The sequence below is a fragment of the Trichosurus vulpecula genome, chromosome 3 (genome assembly GCF_011100635.1).
Source record: "Trichosurus vulpecula isolate mTriVul1 chromosome 3, mTriVul1.pri, whole genome shotgun sequence".
NCBI lineage: Eukaryota > Metazoa > Chordata > Mammalia > Diprotodontia > Phalangeridae > Trichosurus > Trichosurus vulpecula.
This window is the reverse complement of record NC_050575.1, coordinates 360,624,870-360,643,646: the sequence shown is the minus strand read 5'-3', so window position 1 is coordinate 360,643,646 and position 18,777 is coordinate 360,624,870. Positions and strand designations below refer to the sequence as shown.

General features: G+C 43.5%; 1 protein-coding gene across 1 annotated transcript in view; it reads left to right on the top strand.

Moving 5' to 3' along the window:
* Positions 1-18,777, top strand: part of WWOX (WW domain containing oxidoreductase) — a 1,243,064-nt gene that overhangs the window by 1,169,853 nt on the left and 54,434 nt on the right. The window lies entirely within an intron of this gene.

Below are 18,777 nucleotides of genomic sequence, written 5' to 3'. Positions count from 1 at the left end.
TCCCTCCCAGATGCCAGTCTGACAATCTAATCTACTGTCTATTGCAACTCTCCATTGCCACACACACACACACACCTACACACCTACACACCTGGAGACCTCCCAGCCCATATTCCCAATGACGAGGAGCCAGGGTAGCTAACTGTACAGAAACCCCTGGTGGCTTCTTCAAAGCATTTTCACTGTGGTTGCCAATGGGAGAAATGGGCTCTTTGCTCTTTTGTAACTCTCGAAGCCTTGAAGCAACAGTGACTCTGTGTCTTGTACTGACATCTCCCTCCTGCTCCTTCTACCACAGAGCTAACAGCAGGTGCTCTTGAAGTGAAGTCTCCTGATGCCATAATGCAGGAGTTTTATCAGAGAGGCATTCCCCACTGGCGCCTTCCTTTCGGCTAGCGTCCTGCTGGCTTTCCTCCGGGTTTGTGCCTTTCCCTTTGTCCGCCCTTTGGTGCAAGCGGCCCTCTCTGAATCATCACAGCAGGGGAATTTTTGGAGGCAATTTGGGGCTAACCACGCTGTGCTGCCCTGTAACAATTTGTGAATTGGCCTCCACTTTTTTTTTCCTCGTGACCTCTTTTTCAAAAGCCACCAATGCTTTGCTTTTTGTCCATTTTCATTCTTCACTGGTCTGGAGGAGAACGGGTGGTTCTGGAAGCTATCCAGGTTTCTCTGGGGCCAAACAACTGATTTAATGGTATTTTTTTTTTCTGTCTCAGCTCTGCTAATTACTACTTGGGTCCCTGTAAGCAAGTCCCTTTCCCTCTCTGAAACTCAGGTTCATTATCTATAAAATGAGGGGACTGGACCGGATGACTGCTAAGGTCCCTTCCAGCTACAAATGACCCTGTGAAGTGACCAAGTTGATTGGTTAATATGAGGTTATTAAAATACAGCAGCTTCTGAAGTAAGGTACCAGACCATAGATTTCTTCTGCTTGAGACCAGACCATTTCAGCAGCTAGTGGCTCACCCAGGCTCAAAAACTGGAGCTCTTTATTTACTTGTAAATTTATATTTACACATAAATCTTCTTTGGCTCCTGGACCCCACTCAGTTTCCCCTGAGAAGAGCAGAATTTCCCTCACATTTGGGTTTCTGCAAAAAAGGGAAAAGGACAATCAGCTCTCACATAAACTGTCATACTAACATTGACTACGTACAGGACAGGCTTTAATATTTGTAAAGTGCTTGTTACAGTGCCTGGCACATAGTAGGCCTTAATAAATGCTTGTTCCTTCCCTTCTTCCCCCAAATAGAAACATGAAACACAAAAGACTCATTGCCACACCCATAAGTAGTTAAAACAATTAACCTTCCATCTTCAGTGAGTTCCATATAACCCCAGGGACCTATAGAGTGCTCCTGACTTCTTGTTGGCCTACCACTACAGGAAAGAAGTCACTGTTGTTTGAGAGTCAAGAAACTCATTCACTCTTCAGTGAGCTCTACATCCCCACAGAACCTATACAATATGCTGGAATTACCCAGAGCCCACCGGCCTGTCTCCAACCCACTAAAAAAGGGGAACTCAAACTTATTGAATAGTCAAATTCCCCTTGAACCTTCACAGTCCACATGACTCACAGTACTGGTGAATGGCAAGGTTTGGATTTCCTCTTCCACACTGTGGATCTATCCTTTACTGTTTCTTGTCTCCCATTCATTCTTGATCCTTTGAATTAATCCTCTTAGTCTAAAAATTCATCCTTCAACTCTGTCACTGTCACCCTCTAGCCTCCAGTTCTTATTCCTGCAATTCCAGATTGGCCCAGGAGCTCCTTGACACCTCACCAAAATTTCCATCCACGGTTCTTTCTCTTCTATGGCCACATACTTCCCTGTTGCACATATTTCTCAGAGAGGGCTCAGGGTGTGTGGCCCGTTTGTAGCTGACTGGCTTCTCTACAGCCATCTCAGTTCTCTCTATGTGTGTCTATTATCCTCTAGCCTTCCTTTTAAAAGTCGACCATAAATCAATCAACCATCCTCAGATGTGTTGTTAAAGGTCTAATGAATACCCAGGACAAGACTTTATAGGAGTAGCATCAGTTCTAGAATCAAGACCTCATCCATTTCAGCCTTCTTAAAAAGTTAACCTTGTCAAAGGATTAGCAGCTCATGAAGGGGACACAAGGGAGATTTAGGAGTGCCTGACCAACCTCCTACCTAGGCACACTTTCTACATTTGCTTGGTCCCGTGGGTCCTCGCTTCTGTTCTCCAGGAGAGCTAGCATCCTGACTCTATTTTAAAGAGGACTTTTGAATGCTCACCTCAACCTAGCTGTCCTCACTTACCTTCTTCCTTCTAGATGAAAATTCTCTAATCCTGTAGAGCTCACCCTTGGTCCTGTTGATCAGAATTTTATAACCTCTGACCCAGGCCCATCAAGGACCGTAGGGCTTTCTGTTCATTGTTGTTGTTGAATCACTTTCTAGTCATGTCCGACTCTTCGTGACCTATTTGGGGTTTTCTTGGCAGAGACACTGGAGTAGTTGGCCATTTCCTTCTACAGCTCATTTTACAGATTAGGTACTGAGGCAAACAGAATTAGGTGACTCGCCGAAGGTCACGCAGCTAGTAAGTATCTGAGGCCAGATTTGAACTCAGGAAGATGAGTCTTTCCAACTCTATAGCCCTGCACTCTCTCCAGGGCCATCTACCTGCCCTAGGGCTTTCCCTACTGCTTCCTTAAGGAGGTATTAATCCTTTGACAGGGTTAACTCTTTCTTTAGAAGGATAACATGGAGGAAGCCTCCTTCCTAGAATTGGTACTCAGCAGGGTTGTCTAGGGATGCGGCTCTCACTGAGCTTGGGAGATAGAGTCACCATTGCCCAACCCTTTGGAGTACTCTATATGCTTCAGGCGGCCCAGTGCACAAAAACTTTGCTAGACACAGGCACTTTGGTAAAAATTAGTTAAAATTCTCCGGGCCCTCATTGTTCTCAGCAGTGACAATCTCTATGTCCTTGGGGCTGCCTTGGGAGGGAAAAGTAAAATCAGAGCTTAGAATCTTTAGTCTACCAAAGCTTATAATCATAGAAACTCAGAGCAGAAAATGGCCTCGGAGGGCATTTTGGCCAGCCTCCTTCTAGGGCTGCAGTTATACCTTTCACAATATCTGTGACAAATAGTCATCCAGCCTTTGCTTAAACAGGACTACACAGAAAAGGGCCTAAAATGGATAGAGAGAGGTACGAGTCATTCTGGACTCCTCATTCTCCCTTCCCCACCAGATCCAATCTGTTGCTGATTTTTGCAACATTTCTCCAATATGTTCCCTTCTCCCCTCTGACACTGCCCATCACTGGATTATTGCAATAACATTCTGGTGGGTCTTTCTGCCTCAAGTCTTTCTCCACTCCAGTCCATACTCCAGCCACGAAAGTGATTGCCTAAAGCACAGATTACACCTTTATTCCCGCCCCTACTCAATAAATTCCTGTTACTTCTAGTATCATCCTCTGGCTTTCAAAACCCTTCATACCTAACCCACCTTCCCCCAGTTTTCTCAGTCTTCTTACAACTTATTCCCTGCCAGGTATTCTTTAATACAGCGACACTGGCCTCTATTCTATTGTGAAAACAAAATACTCCATCTCTTGGCTGTGGGTATTTTCTCTGGCTGTTCCCCATGCTTGGAATGCTCTTCCTCCTCGTCCCTGCCTTGTGGCTTGCTTCAAGTCCGAACTAAAGTCCTGTCCCATCTCCCCTGAATCCTAGTACCTTCCTCCTGTTACTTATTCCCTATTTATTCTCTATATAGCTTGTTTGTATGTATCTGTTTGTTAGTTGTCCGTCCCATTAGATTGTGAGCTCCTCGAAGGCAAGGACTGTCTTTTACCCCTTTTTGTATCCCCCGAATTTAGAACAGTGCCTGGCACATAGTAGGCACTTAATGAATGTTTGTTGACTGGACTGCCTGACTCCCCACAGACTGAAGATATTTCCATGTGTGCTGAGTGGGTCCTCATGATGCTCAATTGCCGCCTCTTCCGTAGGTCTTATCTGCCTCCAAAATCTTCACTCAGTGGGGATGGGGCAAAAGCTGCCAAACTAGGCTGCCTTGTACATGCACCCCTGGGATGGAGCCATCTGGGAACATTCCATTCCTCTGCCTCTGGCCTACTCAGCTCACAAGTGATCTCCCAAAGAGACTTGAGAATTGCAAAGAAAGTATACGCATTGCATTCATTCCCAACAGCCCAGTAGGCTTCTCAGTGAGGTGTTTCGTTAATTTCATGTAAATTTCTCTAAGTAAATATTCCTTAAAAGTGAATAAAATTTTATTTCACTTTAACAAGAGAATATAAAAGTTAAAAAGGTCACTGTAGTAATAGACTAATCTCAATTATCAGGGCAGCCGCTGAAACCCTCACTCCCACCTAATCTCATTCGGTGCACACGCAGCTCACCGTGTGATTTCCAACACGGCTAAATGAAATTATAAAGCAGTGTTAAATTTATTAATCATTTAATTAGCTAAATGTTCCTGCAAGTACTCGGGAGATGAATGGCATGTCATTTTCTAATGCAATTTGCCTCTCAGGCAGGCAGGGTCAGGAGGGAAGCTCCTGGCATCTTAAATGATCTTTTTCTACTGCACCTCCTATTAGGGGACGGCCATGAGATCACTGATTATATTTGAGACTTGTACACAAGGCCGAGGAAGGAGCTTGTTATAATAGCGGGTTATCTCTCCAACCGGGGTGACAAACGGAAAAGCTGGGATTAACCAATTAACCCATCTGCGGCTGCATCTCCCTGTGCCTCCTCGCAGGGCAAATCTTTTCATATTTAACAAGCCAGTGAGCAGAGGGAGGAAGACGATAGCAGCCGGTATTAAAGGGATGCTCAATCTAGTTTTATTTCTCTAAATTTACTCAGTCGAGAAGGAATTTGTGGAGTGAGAATTTTCCCCATGCTAGGTGAGTTTCTAAGCCTTCTAGTTTAGCCAGGATTTATTTGTGCTTTCCTACCTCTTGCCTTCACTCCCTAGCTAGGGCATTCAACAATTGTGTGAAAGAAAGACCATCAGGCTTGGACTCCTGAATGGTGAGCTCAAGCTCCAGCCCTTAACACTCACTGGTTGTATCCCACTGGTCCACTTATTTCTGTCTCTTGGCTTTCAGTTTCTCCAGGTCCCATCCAGCTCCAATGCCCAGTGTTGAGTGTTCTAAAATCACTGAAAGTCTATATTCTCTACTCCAAGGTTCCTTTCAGCTCTAGCATTCTGTATTCTAAGGTCCTTTCTAGCTCTAGCCTCCTGTTTCTTCCGTCCCCCTCAAATGTAAGAGCTAGGGCAGTATAGTACCGGAGAGTCAAACCCAAATAGAAATGGTGCTGCTAAAGAATTCTGCTTAGGAAACCACTTATTAACATTATCAAATGTTCCCCTGTATTTTTATTTATGTAATTATTTCCCAATTACATTTTAATTTGGCTCAATCATGTGTTTGACACCTCGGGCTTACTAGATAGAGAGCCAGCTTCAGAGTCAGAAAGACCTAGGTTCAAGTGCTACTTCTGATACCTAATGGCTATAGAACCCTCGGCAAATAAATCCAGGGGTGGGGAACCTGCAGCTTCGAGGCTACGTGTATCCCCTAGCTCCTCAAGTACAGCCCTTTGAATCCAGTTAGGTTTGGATTTAATCAAAGGGCCACACTGGAGGACCTAGAGGGACACGTGGCCTCGAGGCCGCAGTTTCCACACCCCGATGAACCTCTCAATGCTCAGCAATTCCCTAAGACCATACATTGCAGAGAAAGTAGTGACTGCATTGGTAGATTCCTCACCTGAGAGCTCCCTGGATCAGTTAACACATAATCTTGCCTCTGTCCTTTAAACGTAAGGACCTTTTTTATGACATCAAAAAAATTTTGCAGGACTCCCACCACCCCCCTAGCGCACACGCACACACACACACACACACACATACATACACATACACACACAAGAATAGTTGTACTGTAAGCGTCCATTGATTGAGAAAAAACTTAATGACAAAAAACTATCATAAAGTCAATAATTCTATTAAATGAATTTATGTTGTATTAATCATAAAGCATGTACATACTTTGAAAAATTGTAATAAATTTGTATAAGATATTATTCAGGCTATAGAGGTTATGGTTGCTTATTTATAGGTTAGAATTTGTTGTACCCCACCATTAGAAAAACTGTATGGCCAAAGTCCCTTCCAGCACTGATGTCTTCTGATTCTAGGTCCCTCTCTGATCCTGGGTATCAAAGTCCCAACCTCTCCTGGGTGACAGCATTCAGATTAGTCCTGAGTATGTGATGGAATTTTTTTGATGTTTTGTCTTGTAATTATTTTTAACTGCAAAACCAGTGACAAGTAAGGCCCTGCCAAATGTATTGTAAATCTGTTCCGATTGGCAACAAGAGAATTGGCATAGAGAACATTGTCTAAATTCACTTGGCAAAGAGATCTGCAAGCATGTATTATGAGAGGGAGAAGATCCAAATGAGTCTTTGGGATTGAAACTGCCAGATCTGCGTAGGCCAGCTGCAATAGCAAGCCAATGTATGGCTTTTCCTGACTGAGAAAAGCGGCGGTCTAGGAATAAGGAAAACCTGGACTGCATGTAGTCCTGGGGGCTCAGCCTTCTCCTTGCTTTGTAATCTTGAGCACAGAACTTCACACATCTGGGCCTCAGTTTCCTTTTCTGTACTTAAACATCCATACTTCAAGGGTGTAGAATTTCATTGGTGTGGGTGTTCCCCCATCAATGCCAGTCACAAGTCTGTGTCTTATAAATTGTTTAACTGGTCTCCATAGTTGATAAATCCATCACCTCAAGTGAAGGGTCCCTTTGCACTTAGGTAATCAAGTCATTGGAAGGTAAGGAAATGCTGTGTGTCACCAGCAATGTGCTTGAAGTCTTTCCAACATGGTAGGACCTGTCAGTGGTATTAACCCGGAGTACCCAGGGTCCCTACCATGCCAAGATACACCATCAGAAGAGAATGCTAATGGAAATTCCTCACCTGGAATCCCCACAGTGAGATGAGAGTTCATGTTATCTAGGTACCCATAGACCCATAGTGAAAGTTCACTATATCTAGTTACCTTCAGACCCACCACGCTGCATTCTAGCCATCTTCCTACCGTCTTGCCTTATGTCCTACCACTTGCTTTGAGAAGAGCAATCAAATGAACACTGTCATTCCAAGAAAGGATGTGTGTCAATCAATTACCCTATGACTCACCTTCTCTGTAACTTCCAAGACCAAAACACTCCTCCTTGGCTGTGACTGCCCTCTATGTGTTCTCTTCTCCCATTAAAATATAAGTTTTTTTTCTCTCTCTCTTCTTCCCTCCCTTCCTTCCTTCCATAATTGTATCCCCAGTGCTTAGCTCATTAAGCACATAGTAAGTGCTCATAAGTGCTTTTTCATTAATTTGTATTTGTGAAAGCATTTTATAGACAGTAAAGCATTGACTAGACTAGATCGCACAAAAGATTCTTATCTTTTGACTTGACTTTTCCATAATATTGTGTGACTTCACCACAGATACAGTTGAAATCCCAGGAAGACATTCACACTGCTCTACATGTCCTGCCAACCACAGGTAGATGAAACACTTAGCAGGTTTGCTCTTTGCTTATCTGAGATCATCGCAGGAACTTTAAGGAGAAGAGGAAAAGCAGAGTTCTAAACCAGAGACAAAAGATCTAGCATTTTGGAGGAGTGCAGGACTGGGGACCTGAGGAAAACAAAAAGAGAACCTTTGAGGGATGTTTCCCTAAGGTGGCCCCCTACGCTCCTCCATCCCCACTGCCATCCTCCAACATGGCACTCAGATTCAGATTTTTGGCTGTTTCATAAAGGGGTATTTTATAAGTCAAAGTGTCCTCTTCAGGACATGGATGGTACAAGTAATGTATCATCATTTTACAGATGGGGAGGTTGAGGTTCAGAGAGACTTACCGGCCTCATTTAGCTAGAAATCAGCAGAGTCAGAAATTATGTGTGAAGCTTATTTATTATTCCAAGTTTAGAACTCCTTCCACCCTTCCATGCTAAAACTCGCACCTCACCAGTCACTTTGGTGAAGGACCATTTCTGCCTCATGAATGATAGAGGAATCTGATTACCTGTTGCATTGAGCCAGATCAAAAGATATTCCTATTTTTTTTTCCACAGTGGTAGTATCAGGAAAGGAAGTGTGGCATGGTGGCTAACAGAATTACCTTAGTGTCAGGAGTACCTGAGTTCATGGACTGTCCCTGACACAGATGAGTCCTGGGTCTAGTTGTGTTTCATGGGGCTGTGTCATGTGACCTCACAATGTTCCAGGCACCTTTTATAAGGCTCTAAAAGAGTTACTAGTCTCTTACCAGTGCAGAGTTTCTACACTGAGTTCCCCACACCAATGAAATCACAGGTCCAAACTTCCTTATCCATCTGTCAATCAGTAAACATATATTAAGCATCTACTGTGTGCCAGGCACTGTGTGCTAGGGATACAAGAAAAAGCAAAAGACAGTCCCTGCCCTCCAGGAGCTTACACTCTAATGGAAACATTCCATCGAAAGGTGATAGCAGATGTTAATGTCCAAGCTTTGCTCCATGACAGTGCCCTGTTCCATATTTTGCTAAGTAGCATATGTTAACTCCATATAGCTTGTATGTCACAGTAGAAAAAGCACTGGACCAAGCATCAGGAACTTCAGGGTTATGTCTCAGCTCTGCTTCTTACTAGCAATGTTACCATGGCCCGGTTGCTTCCCAGCCTTCTCTTGCCCAGAGCCAAACCTCTGTACCACAGCCATTTTTGTCCCTCACTGCCTCCATTCTGGCCCTCATCCCCGTCATCTCCCTGCGGAAACCTCAGGCTCCACCTGGAAGCAATCTGGGCCTCTAACTGGTGCCCATTCACTTGTTCTTGCCTCAAGCCTACATACCCTTTGTCAGCTTCCAGCTCTAAACTATGGCACCTGGGCTTGATCTCTCTTTTCAAATCCCCTTTATGGTTGTTTTCTCACATTAGAATGTAAGCTCTTGGAGGGCAGTATTCTATTTATATCCCTAGAGCTTAGCACAGTGCCTGGCACAGAGTAAGCACTTCATATATTCATTCTCTCTGTCTCTCTCTCTCTCTCTTTCTGTGTATATCTTTCTCTGTCTCTCTCTGTCTTTCTATGTCTGTGTCTCTGTTTCTCTCTCTCTCTCTCTCTCTCTGTCTCTCTCTGTCTCTCTGTCTCTCTTTCTCTCTCTCTCTGTCTGTCTCTCTCTCTCTCTCTCCCTCTCTGTCTCTCCCCCTTTCTCCATCTCTCTTTATGTCTATCTGTCTGTCTCTCTCAGCCTTCTCATCCATAAAATGGGAATAACATAGAGCCATTTACATCAAAGGATATGGTTAGGAAATTGCTTTGAATATTGTCGATCACTATAGAATGTGCACTAACATTAGGCTATCACCCAAAGGGTACCTTCAGATTTTTATTTTTGTAAATTAAGAGTCACATGTTATATAGCACAGAGCACAGAAAGGCAGCATGGTGTAGTGGGAGATGCCCAGGATTCAGTCAAACAACTAGTCATGGATTTTTGAGGCATCTGGTGGTACGGTGGACAGAGCACTGGGCCAGGAGTCGAGAAGACTGAGCTTGAATCCTGCCTCAAACACTGACCTAGCTGGATGACCTGCACAAGACACTACCTTCGTCTGCCTCAGTTTTCTCCCCTGTAAAGTGGGGACAAGACCTACCTCTCAGGGTGGTTGTGAGGATCTCCTGTGATAATATTGGTAAAGTTCCTAGCGCAGTACCTGGCACAGAGTAGGCACTATATAAGTGCTTATTCTCTTCCTTTTCCCACTTATTGGCTGGGCCGCCTTAAACGAACCCTCTAGCCCTTCCGAGTTTTAGACAAGCCTCCTAGTGCCTCCTGTGCTTTGGGGCAGGGTCCTGCACGGGGCGTGGACCATCATCCCCTCCCATTCCAGTGCCTGCTATCTTGTTTGGGGACCAAACTTTTCGGAGGCAGTAAACAAGAAGCTTCCTGTCAGCATTTTCGGTTGCACGGGCGTTTTTAGTAATGTGTGACATTTAGGGGGAGCATTGGGAAGAATGCATCATCCTGGTTATTACTGAGTGCTGACAACACGTGCAGCCCGTGTAGGCACAGCAGTGACACAGTTACTCCCTACTGGGTTTAGGTCTAAAGTAAGGCAGAGAACAATTAAGGAGAAGGCCCAGAGAGGGATGAGCAATTTGCCCTGGGGCAGCGCTAGGTCAGATGGCTTCAACCTTCATCACTGAACAATCTTTAGGCTGCTCCAGTGGCTGTGGCCTGCCCAATTCTGCTAATGTGAGTTCCCATTAAGACGCGCTCGAGAATAATAACGAAGGGGCTTATTCTGCCTTTGGCAACCCCCAAAACTGCTTCAGTCCAGCCACTGATAGGGGCCCAGCTGTTGAATGCTACTGTGAGAGAGGGCTGGGTGGGCCTCAAAATCCTTCCCCCTAACCTTTCCACGCAGCTAGAGAAACCTGACCTGTAAAAGTGGGTGTGGATCTCTGCTTTTCTTCCCATGGAGCCCTCCATGAGGAAAATGCCAAAAAAAATTTTTTTTTCTTAAAAAAATTGTTATATGAAGATAATATTGCCAAATGTTATTTGTATTCCATTTGCTTTTCTCTTCTATATTTTAAAAAAATATGCCCACAGAGTAGAACCCCTTTATAATACTGATATGGTACCAAATTACCAGAATCATAGACAGTAACCATGTTAGAATAAGCCTTTTCTTTGACAACAGTTCATTGGCTTGGAGTAGAAAGAGGAATAGGTTTACAGTCTGGAGAATTGGGTCTGACTCCCTAGCTCTGACTCTGAGCAAGTCAATTCCTCTCAGTCGGCTTCATCTGCCTTTGAACTACATGCCTTACAGGGTCATTTTGGTGAAAATATTTTATAAACCTTAAAACACTCTATAAATGTGAGGCTTTTGTGACCGTGATCACTTTTATTTTCCTTTCTGATGTGATCTCTATTATATCCCAGTCTGTATGTGTGCCTGCATGTATACTCATATAGACTGGGAGGAAAGAAAAACAAGAGAGAAGAGAGAGAAAAAAGCCAACACTTATTTAGAACTGATACTGAATCTTTAAATATAAATTTTGTGTAGGTCTCAAGTATGCCTGTAGGCATGATTTAGATATAAACACTGGCAGGAATATAGACACTCAACATAGACTTTACATATAAACATGGGTCAACACAGCCCCCCACAAACCCACACACACACACACACACACACACACACACACACACCCATGCACACTCACAGATTGCCGTATAAAAGCTCTTCCTTTGCACAACTTTATGGCCCAGAAACTTGACTGCAAAAACTACGACACCGTTTTTGATTTTATAGTGAAATATAAATCAATACTTTTACGTCTCTTTCCCAAGTTGGGGGAGCTGCTTTCACAGGGGGAGGAGAGGCCTGTGGGTTCCAACCTCTATTGAGTTTTCTCTTCCCATTTTTTTTCGCCATGTTAAATATTTCTGGTTACCCAGTTACAACGGGGAGATGGACATGATTGCTTTTAGATTGCTGCTATAACACTGAGTGAATTTTATAATAAGCAGCCATCTTTTTTCAAACAAGCTGCCCTTGTGCCTGCCTGTCTGACTTTGAGGTCCTCATTATTGTGGGTTTAAATGAAGGATGTTCATTCAGGCAGGGAGGGGGAGGGGGGAGGCCAATAGACATCAGGGCTGTTATCTGGTCCTTCTATCAGGCCAAGTGACAGGCTTCCAGAGGAAGAATACCGAGCTGATGGTGGAGACCTCGGGCTGACACCGAAGGTGACTCCCATGACTCCAACCTTGAAAGGGAAAAGTTCCCACTTTATTAAAATGAATTTCGAAAGGGCCGCTCTGACAGCTGCATAATTAAATATTGGAGTGTCAGCGATAATTTATTCTGCTCGCATGTGGTGGTCAGAGCCTTTTCACTAGAGGGTCAGCAGGCACCGTGACAGAGCCAAGGATACAGTGGATTCCAGGCCCTTTGTCATCGATTTAGCTTGGACTCAGAAACTCTGGTTTTTACTAAAACACAAAAAACAAAACAAGCAGGAAAGAAGCAATAATTTATGAAGCAAGATTATTACCCATTTGATCAAAGCCTCTTGGGCCCCATATCCTGGCATGGTATTTGACAGTTCCAACTGGCCAAGGATACAGTGGAGAGGCTGCATGAGGTTGTGGAAGTGTCTGAGACTCGGACCTTGGTTTGATTCCTGGTTCAACTCTTCGCTGGCACCTCAGTTCATCTCTCTGTATCTCCATTTCCCCATCTGGAAAATTCTCACACAGCTTGCCTCCCAGAGGCAGGTTGCCTTGTTGGGAGGAAAGTTCTTTATGAACCTGAAAGCGCCTTAGGCATGTGAATTATTACTAATTGTGTGACCCTAGACAGGTCTCTTTTGCTTCAATATTGGTACTATACCAGTATCTGCTGGTGTCTTTATGGGTATGCTCCCAAGAAGCACAAATCACAATCATTACATACTTCTTCATTGTGTGTCTCTTTCCCACGTTCTCCCATAAATTATTCTTCACAGGAAATATACTCAGCATTCTGGGGAGTGCGGGGGTGGGCGGGATGATGGGACTTCCTCTGGTTCTTTTACCATTACGTGGGTCACTATGCAGCATGACACTGTCCATCTGTTATTCCTTACTCTTCATTCACATTCTTAGTAACTCTCATGACTGGCTGACCTCCTGTGTCCATCATATATGACTTTTAGAGTGTCTTTAGGTAATCTTGTTTGTTGTTGTTTAAAAATGTAACTAAAGAACTTATTTTTCATTATAGTATATTTTCTTTGTAAAAATGTTATTTTTCCAACTAACAAGCATTTCTTTTCTAATGCCACCACCCTGCCCCATCCCCCCCAGGAAAAGAAAAGAAAAAAACAAAACCATTGTATCAAATGTGCATAATCATGTGAAACAAATCCCCACACTGACCATGGCCAAAAGCATATGACTCACTGACATGTTGAGTCCATCAGAAGGCAGGTAACATTCTTCATCCTCAGCCCTCCAAGGTCATGCTTGGTCATTGTAAGGCTGCTGTTTTCAGAAGATTGGGGCTTGCCTAAGATGAGTACAAGATGCCTGCTTTCAGGTTTGCCGGTGTCACAAATGAGAAGGGGACGGCTCAGAATGATACCAAGGACAGCCATTTGGCCTATTCGGTGAGAGGGACATTGGACGTAGGCCCTAACTTTGACAGTAACCAGTGAACAGGCCTCTTTCTTCACTAAATTCTGAAGGTTTGGGGACACTTTAAGGTGTGAGTTTACTCTACTGCTCAGTTGCTTAGAGATCCTTAACCTTCTGAGTTGAACACCTCCATCATCCACATATTCTTTCCGTTGGTACACATGCATGTGCACACACACACACACACACACAAAACCATCAGTCATGCCCATTCAAAGAGGAGAATGCTAATGGCGACATATCCGGCGCACGACTGGGATGTGAGCCGGGGTCCTTGTTGTTGTGGTTTTGTGTGTGGTGGGGGTAGGGTGGGGTCACCTTCAGTCCCTCTGATGTTTGAAGGCTTTGCTCCTTTCTTCATGGGCTGGATAAGACCTCTGATAAGACAAAGCCTCCTCATCTCTTAGGATTCCTAGGCTGGCTATCTGTGATTGATATCTGTGATGCCCAACCAGGAGTTCTTCAGGCTATATTTGTGATATAGTAGAAAGAGCATTGGACTTCCATCCCAAAGACTTGGGTTCAGCTCTTGCACTTAACTAGTTAGGTGACTCTGGCCTCAGTGTCCTCAGCTATAGAATGAGGGAGTTAGGTTCGATGCTCTCTAGTTTGGGCATTTTGTGAGTTTTTATGTCTCTGCTCTGGTGTGCCAGGGCCTCACTGTTGACAGACTATGTTGGCAATTCAATGTTTTGCTTTATACTCTAGAGGCTGAGAATGACACTAAAGAGAACCATATTATTCTGACTCTAAAGACTTCACATAATTTGCCTCTTACCTCTTATCCAATCCCATTTTTCTATAAGGACCAAAAATTCAGAACCAGAAGGGGCTACGTTACAAAGCCATCATTGTATCATCAATCAGTGAGTCAATAAACATTTATTAAGCATCTACTGTATGCCAGACACAGGGCTAAGCTAGATGAGAAAGCTACAATGCTTTATCCAGCTAGAAAGAGTCAAGATTTGAATCCATGTCCTCTCAGTTTCTTTAGATAGTCTTATGCTGTGTCCTCCATTATTCCCCAACACAACCTGCTCCCCAGTCATAGTAATCACTTTTCTATCCCTCCCACATCATGCTCACTTCAGTCCCATTACCTGTGCTCATACTATTCCTCCTCCCTGTCCTCACTGCCTTTCCAAATCATAACCGATCCTTCGAGGCCCTGCTAGTCACAGTTTCCCCTTCTCTGACAGCACCAGCCCAGTCATCTGTCCCTTCCTCAACTTCATCTGTACTTACTGTCAGTACCACACATCTCTCATCTTGTTAAGCTCTTTCCTGTTCTGTCGGTACCACAAAGTTTAGCCACTTGTCCTATCTGCGTATATTTCTGTGATACATCACGCTACATCACTCATTCACTGATTGTTTCATATGCGAATGTTTCATTTGCCCCAGTAGACCATAATGTCCTTTGTGGTCAGGGATGATGCCTTGAACTTCCTTTACACTATGAGCCATCTAGCCCAATGTTGGCCAATAGGAGATGTGTCATAAATTCATATTGGTAGATTAACTGATAAATCAGATGTTGTCTATAAGGACTTTATAGGCTACATAGCAAAGATAAGACCAATGACCACATAGCTCTCTAACAGTAAGAACAGGTGGTATCTGTAGTGCTTTAACATTTGCAAAGCATTTTACATATATATATATCTATATATATATATATATATATATACACACACACACATATATATATGTACGTGTGCAGAGTGTGTGAATATTTGTATGTATATATATATATATATATATGTGTGTGTGTGTGTGTGTGTGTGTGTGTGTGAATGCATGTGGATGTATGTATGTATGTATATGATCTTACCTTGAGTTACAATCTTCTGATGTGAGCAAGGTAGGAAGGGAAATACACAAATGGATCAAAGGATCATTGAATCTCGGAGTTAGAAGGAACCTCAGAAGTTATCTAGTCTAGCCTTCTATCTGTCTCTTAAAGACTTATCATTATTCCTCACACTTAGCTGAAATCTGTCTCTCTGTACATCCATCCTCTTGATCTTGCTTATGCCCTCAGGAACAGAGCAGGACAAGTGATTTGCTTTCCACATGACCACCCTATAAATCTGAAGACACACCATGGTGTAGTGGGGTAGAGTGTTGTGCTTGGAGCCAGGGAGGTCTGGCTTCAAATTCTGCTTCTGATACTTGCTACATGTATCATTTTCCTGGTATTGCTTTCTTTATTTTGCATCAGTTCATAAGATTCTTCCTATGCATTCTCATTCTTTCTATACACCCTCATTCTTTTTATATATCAATACTTCAGATATCTTTGAGGCAAGCCTGGGTACTTCCTCAGTAAGGATCACTGAACAGACAGCATTTTTAAAATTAGTTGTCCATATTTGGGTTCATCCATATAACTTTGTCTTTATCCATAAAACTTTGTCATGTCTCAATGACTTGGCACAATCTGTACTATGGTGACTGGGCTTTTCTTTGGCTCCCTTCAGGTTTGGGCTGGTTTTGTTTTGTATTGGATAATGCTAATAACAATAGCTGATGTTTATGTAATGGTTTTGATTGACAAAATACTTTACATTAGTTATTTCATTTAAATAGGCAGACATAATTATTTCCATGTTACAGATGAGCAAACTGAAGTTAAGAGATTCAAATTAATGGCTCAAGGTCATAGAAGAAGTATGTGGCAGTCAGGATTCAAGTCCAGATCTTTTTCACTATATTAGAGCTGCCTCTCATTTCAGGGAACTAAGAGGTAGCAGCCTATGTGTGATTTTTCTGCCTTTGTATACTGCAACACAACCATAGGAAAGCTTACTTCAAAATTCTTAGAAAATTCCCAAACAGGAAAATTCAGCCTGAAATAGCAGTTCTAAATCAAACAGAAAAGCTAAAACATCATTTGCCCTGTCTGGTCCTTAGCTTTCTCATCTGTAAAATGGGAGAAAGAAACCTACCCTGTAGGGGCTACTGAGAAGAAAGCTCTTTCTATATCTTGATGTCCTAAAGAAAGCTGAATGGACCAGAAAGAATCCTCATCCAGGAGACAAACCACCCTCTGAGCCCCCTGCAAACCAACCCGAGCACATTGTGCATCCTTCTTCTTTGACCCTGTGCTGTTTACTCCACCCGGGTAAAAAAAAGCAGCGGGCCAAGCTCGGCTAGTCAGAGTATTACCTTGTCAGAGGAAAGAGAGGCTATCCCGATTCAGCCTGAACAAATTACATCCCTCACTACATCTCAGAAGCAGGGAGCAGGGTTATAACTCAGTCTAAGCACCGCTCACTCTTCTATTACCTTCATAACCAAGGTCATACTAATCAACTCAATTACCAGTCCTCTCGGACATTTTCATAATGTTTTCTGCTAGTTGCTCTCCTGTGAAAATCTCTCGGTCTAAGCAAATTAATGCCATTTTTATAACTACCTACATTTCAGGTACAGTGATTGCCTTGGAAAAGAAAGACTGTTTCCCCAGCAGTGTAAACTACCTTCCAACACAGCACAATGAGAGAACAAGAGGATCCTTTGCCACATCCCACTCTTAACGTTTTGCACAGGGAAAACGCTTTCCCTCCAAGTTACAAAAGCACAAATATCACGTTGGCATCTCCCCACCCTCAAATTCAGTTTGGCTCAAAATAATAATAATCATAATAACTTGTATTTATGTAACCCTTTGAGGGTTGCAGACCACTTGGTATATATTGGATCCTTTTGACCTCCTAACAACCCAGTGAGGTAGGTGTTATTATCGCTCCATTTTATGGATGAGGAAACTAAAGCGGAGAGAGGTTTTTAAATGGCTTACCCAGGATCTCATAGCTAGTAAATGTCTGAGTTGATATTTGAACCCAGGGATTCAACACACCAAGTCCAAATATTCATTAAAATACCTGCTATGGGCAGCAGTAATAAGAAAACAAAGTCTTTTTTTTTTTTTGTTAGACGTAGACCTTGCCTTTAAGCAGTTTGCATTCTACCAGATATGACATATAAGTTGTTGCTGTTGTGCTCGTCCTTTGTTTTCAAAGAGGGCCATGGCATCAGGGAAATGGCGACGTGACTTGCAGTTGACTTTGATTTGGGTGAGGGAGGGCCGTGCAAGGTCACCAGCCTCACTTTCTCCTCCAGAGCCATCTGGGTCCAGTAACCAGATATTCATCAGGATGACTGGACATGGCCTGGGATGCAATGGGAGACCCTGGCCCTTTTAGGCTCAGGCCTTTTCATGTACTCACTTTAGAGTGAGGTAATGCCCGTTCTAGTGAATAGGCATCTTTAAGAAGTGAGCTTCTTTCGGTAGACAGTGATGGGGGCAAAGGAGAGATCCAATATGCTGTATGAAAATTTGAAGAGGAAGAAAAAAAAAAAACTTCAACTTCTCTTTCACAAGCAGATATATTTATATTTTACCCCTCCCCCTTAAACCAAACATACTTCAACATGGTGGATAGATGGGGCATTTCTGACCCTCTGCTATTCCTGAATGTCAGAGCTGGCGAGGTAGAGAGGTTGCTGGCCCTGGGTCTATGTGGGGGACATCTGCTATTAATGAGGAGGCTGGAAGTATAACAAGGCAACTAAATGAACTCATACAATCTTCAGTTGCATTCAGAGATGTATAATTACAGAGCAAGGGAGGCGATAGTCTCTCCGTCCTTTGCCCAGGTCAGATCTCAACTGGAATGTTACGTTCAGTTCAGGGACTAAGTGATAAGAAGGACAAGCAGAAATATATCTTTAGGGGAAAGAGGATGATAAGGGGAGTCCGTGTCAAAAAGGGGTGTTTGAAGGAACCCAGGGTGTTAATCTTGGGCAACAGAAGACAGGGGAGGGGAGGGGAAGGCATGCTTGAGATTCTTAAATACCTAAACAGTAGTTTCTTGTGGTAGAGGATTTAGATTTCTTCTGCTTGGCCCCAGAGGCCTGAACTAAAAGCACATTGTAGAGAGGGAGATTTCCATTCAGTGTAAGGATCAACCTCCTAGCAGTTAGAGTAGTGCAGAAGTCCACTACTCAGAGGGTAGGGGGTGCCACATCACTGGACGTTGTCAGGGGAAGGCTGAGTGACCACTTGTCAGGGATTTCTTAGGGGGGATTCCTGCTCGAGAAGATTTCGGACTAGATGGCCTCATGCAGCCCTTCCGTATCAGAGATTCTGTGAGCTATGAAGCTATGACCCACTTACTGGAAGAGCAGCCAGGGGAAGGATTGCTGGATTCAGCTGAGGCTCTGAGTTACTCACTTAGGGCTCTGGGAGAGAGCCCAGTGATACTGCCTAAGGGCAAGGGAGAAAACCAGTGTCATAAAACGTCTGTCTGTCCCCACATGCCTGGGGGACTGGAATTAAAGAAGGTGGCCAAGTGAAGGTGCCTGAGGGCAAGTTGAGAAAACCCTGATCAGAAAAGCAGGGCAAAATCCAATCTGGAATAGGCAAGAAAGGCTGTTACCTAACTGGGAACTCAGCATGTGCCTCATACAAGTGCCCTTAGAAA